The sequence below is a fragment of the Suncus etruscus genome, chromosome 4, assembly GCF_024139225.1.
Source record: "Suncus etruscus isolate mSunEtr1 chromosome 4, mSunEtr1.pri.cur, whole genome shotgun sequence".
Taxonomy (NCBI): domain Eukaryota; kingdom Metazoa; phylum Chordata; class Mammalia; order Eulipotyphla; family Soricidae; genus Suncus; species Suncus etruscus.
In genome coordinates, this window is record NC_064851.1 from 149,935,982 (window position 1) to 149,940,210 (window position 4,229).

Here is a 4,229-nt window from a genome sequence, read left to right on the forward strand (position 1 = left end):
GAGCAGAAACCCTGCCTAGTCTCCAGGAGTCCCTAACCCTGTCAGAGGCACAAGAGCCTGAAGGATACACTTACTACCTTTCCACTAGTTACAAAATTTCTGTAAGTGTATCTGGTACATTCACACCAACAATATTTTGGCACACACACACACATATATATGTGTGTGTGTGTGTGTGTGTGTGTGTGTGTGAACACATATATATTTCTATTCATCTTATGTATTTCTCAGTTTTTTGGGTCAGTTTGGAGGTTATATAATAAATAATATTATAAACAAATTCCTTAGTCTTGTCATTGGACCTTTTTTCAAGCTAAAGAAATAATGTAGGAGTCACTTGTCTTATTGACCCTGGTTTGATAACTGCACTGCACAGTATCCTGAGTACTGCTGACTGCAGGGTCAAACCTTGCTAAAAATCATCATGCTTTTTATCTAGTATAATCTTAGTTATACTAATAACTAATAATAATACAAAATTTCAGAGACATTTCATATCTTTGAGAATTATATTAATAATGAATTGCATCAATACTATTTTTCAATTCATTGAACATTATTGTATTCAAAATGATAAAACATTTTACAAAGATTGAATTACTTATCTCTGTGGTAGGTATTCTTATAATCCCTATTACCGATATGAGAAACAGACAGGAAGGATGTAACTTGAGCAAAAAACATCAGCCAATGCATAATAGGACACACATTCAAATGCAACGGACCAGGTTTCATGCTTGTTTCTTCAACATCACTTCATTCCTACTCTCACTTGTCCCATACAGGCAAGCATCAAGAGGCAAGCATGAAGTGTATTGGATGACAGTGGTCATCAAGTCTCTATGCAAAGGAGTCCAGCAAAAAGTGGGACTTTGCAAGTACATATGTAAAAATGAGTATAAGCACATATATTGGTTCCCTTGTGAAAAAGTTATCATGCAGTAGCAAAGGAATAATAGAAAAGTAAACATACAAAGATGGAGCAGAAGAGAGATGTAACAAGGTTCTAGAGAAACAGCTCAAGATTTTGAGGGGGTTATCATGCTTTGTGTCCTATTCACAAATGAATCTGAGCAGCTATTCACTCTGGAAAGACAATAGGAATCTTAGAATGAAGACACTGTGTTCTGGAGAATATGGGGCGTGAATGAATTAAGGACTGTCTGAAAACTTATGTACTGAGTGAGCAGACTCCCAATATCTCTCTTCATACTCTGCATAGATACAAAGAAAGGAATCTTTTGTTGTCTGAGGGCCAAATACAGCTGTGATGAGGGCATACTTCAGGCTCTGTACTCAAGGATAACTTTAAAAAAAAAACTCTAATGCCAATTTATTTTTTAAAAGGGTTCTATGTAATTCTATGGTTTGATCACCCCCTTTTCATATAATTTAACAACATTTGAAAATTGCATTAAGTTGTAATGATCTAATACTATTAATAGTCATTCAGAAATAAAACTTTCCCTCCCTCCCAATAACCATCTAGGGGGAATTAAAAGTCCTGAAAAGAGACCAATTCAATGTAGCTTCTATGCTTGGTAGAAACAAAAAGTGAAAGATGAGAAGAAAATAAAATGATTAAGAGATGTGCAGCCAGTGTCTCTTAGCAGTGGGGCCCTGGCTGTTGCCTGAGGTCATGAAATATCACCTACAGCATGCAGTATGGCAGCCGGGAGACTTTGCAGCCACATCTTACTCATTCCAGCACATTCATGTCCAAAGCTAGGTGTCATGGAAATCCTTTAGCAGGGCTCTTCACCGTTCTGCTATTTGCATCTGGTTCTACATCCCCTTTATTATAGCTATCTGCACGCTCCACTTTCCATGATAGGTTTTCAATCTCAGTCTCCAACTCAGCTTGCTGGTATTCAAACAGCTTCTTCCTGGGTCCAGATTCCACGTAGTATGCATATAGGTAGGTATATTGCAGGATGAAGAGACATTTGGCCAAGAGCGTGGCAGCATTTTGTAGACTGCCAGTTTATCCATGTTCCCAGATTATTAAAGATCCTCTCCTAAATTTTCTCATGAATCTGCTGGTATGTCTGTACCTCTAGCTGCAAGTTCTTGTGGTTCTACTCTCAAAGTAGAACAAGTACTTCTTGAGGGTTTCTCTGGCTTGGGCCTGTTGACTCTTGTTAACAATGCCAGGATTCTCTTTGTACCAACTACATTCATAGTACTCACTGCCATGGGTTTTCCAATCTCCTAGACCAGGGGTCTCAAACTCAATTTACCTGGGGGCAGCAGGAGGCAAAGTCGGGGTGAGGCAGGGCCACATAAGGGATTTCACTTACCGAATATTCGCAATAAAAAGTCGCATTAGTAAGAAAAAAATCGCAAAAAAATAGCATTAAACATTTGCATACCCCGAACGGAACTGCTCGGGGTATGCGAATGTTTAATGTGATTTTTTTCTTACTAATGCGATTTTTATTGCGATTATTCGGTAAGCGAATAATCGTGAATACTGCGATATTTGAAGGCCGGCCGCAGACCACAAAATGTTGTACGGAGGGCCGCAAACAGTCCGCGGGCTGTGAGTTTGAGACCCCTGTCCTAGACACATTCAGCAGAAGTTGTGTTTACACTTGGAGCATTGCATATGCGTGCAGCCTCCATTATTCTCAATGCAGTGTTGCACTTGGGACATTCTTTAGTGTTAGCACTAATGTAGTTAGCTGTTTCAGAATCATCTGCATACTTTGTGAGCCATTTCTGGATGGTGGCGTGGTCTGTGGGAGCATGATACATCTGATGACACTTGAAACAGTAGAGTTGTTTCACAGATTGCACTGTGCATGGCGAGCTTTGGGTTCCTGTACTCAGATAACCATGAGGCAGTCTGCACCAGGGCACAGTTGGATCTGATAATGACTCTCCACATAGTCCCTGAAGAGGTAGCATGCTGTATTTGTCTCTTAATTCTTCATTGAGCAGCAATGGAAAAAAAAAGTCCTGTGGTGTTTGAAGTAGACTGTCTTGGGCCATGCAAAAGACTCCCACATCTACACTATCCTACATAAACACTGAATAGTGCTACTCCCAGAAGCTGTGGCAAAACTGATGCTGACAAGCCAGACAGAGAAGATTTTCCTTATGCACAAATTGCATACACACTGCACAGTGGTGAGAGGGATGGGTCGTGATTACATGTATCAATGAATTGGGTTGAACTCGAGCCTCAACAAGCAACTGAGCAGAATTAAATTTGTATCTGTCCAAAATCTCTGCAACTTGCCAGTAGACATTAACTAATATAAGTTCAGCAACTGAATAAAATACCTTTTGGACAGAGGCTAAGCTGATCATATGTTCGGTGAGGGCACTCTCTGATTCCTTGTAGGTCAAACCAGTCAACTGGTATTCCTCAGGAATACCAAAGGCGTCAGCTCCCTGCTGCTCCACATCACTGGCTATTTCCACATAATAGTCTTCAATGTCTCCAGGGTCCTCATCTTCTTCCTCTTCCTCCTTCTCACGATTTGGATCAGTCTTCTTTATTGCTGTCAGATATGTCTGACATGGCTATTCATCTTAGCATCACAGACATCTTAGCATCCAGCCAAACTGCAGATCAGGAAAGCAGGATTTCTCCCTCCCCCGAAAATTTATCACTTTCTCAAATGCATTAGTGTTCTGTCTTCGGGATCCACTGCCTAGAGGCCCTGAACCCTACCAGGCCTGTCTGGGCAGGGCAGGGCTAGAGGAATAAGACTTGGGTGCAGTGGCCTAAATGGAGGCTGCAGGCCATTGCCAGTCAAAGCCCACGATGCTTCCTCCTGAAAAGCTAGCTTGTAACCCCCTCAATGACAATTATTGATGGTGCTCAGATATGCAGAACTGGGGATTGAACCAGAGTTAGCCATGTACTAGTGCCTTGACCTCTGTGCTATCTCTATAGTCCCTATCCTTTTCTGAATTTTTTAAGTGGCCTAGACTGGTGGTTTGAACAACACTTGTATTTGTTTTGTACTATACCCATAGTGCTCAGAGGTTATTCCTGGCAGGCTCTAGGAACCATATAAGGTGCCTGGAAATGAATCCTAGCTGATCACATACAAGGCATGCACTATAACCAATGTATTATCTCTGACTCAAATAACAACACTCATTTATCACAGAAGAACCTAGAAAGTTTAAGTAACTAACACTTTAAATTCTGGTAAGAGTTCACTTATATATGGCCACCTTCTTTCTATTTCCTCACATGATGAGAAGAATGG

The 4,229-nt window shown here is 40.7% G+C and overlaps 1 pseudogene; it reads right to left on the reverse strand.

The window, feature by feature from the left end:
• Window positions 1–1,725: 1,725 nt before the first annotated feature.
• On the reverse strand, window positions 1,726–3,529 carry LOC126007262 (E3 ubiquitin-protein ligase ARIH2-like; annotated as a pseudogene).
• Window positions 3,530–4,229: the final 700 nt, after the last annotated feature.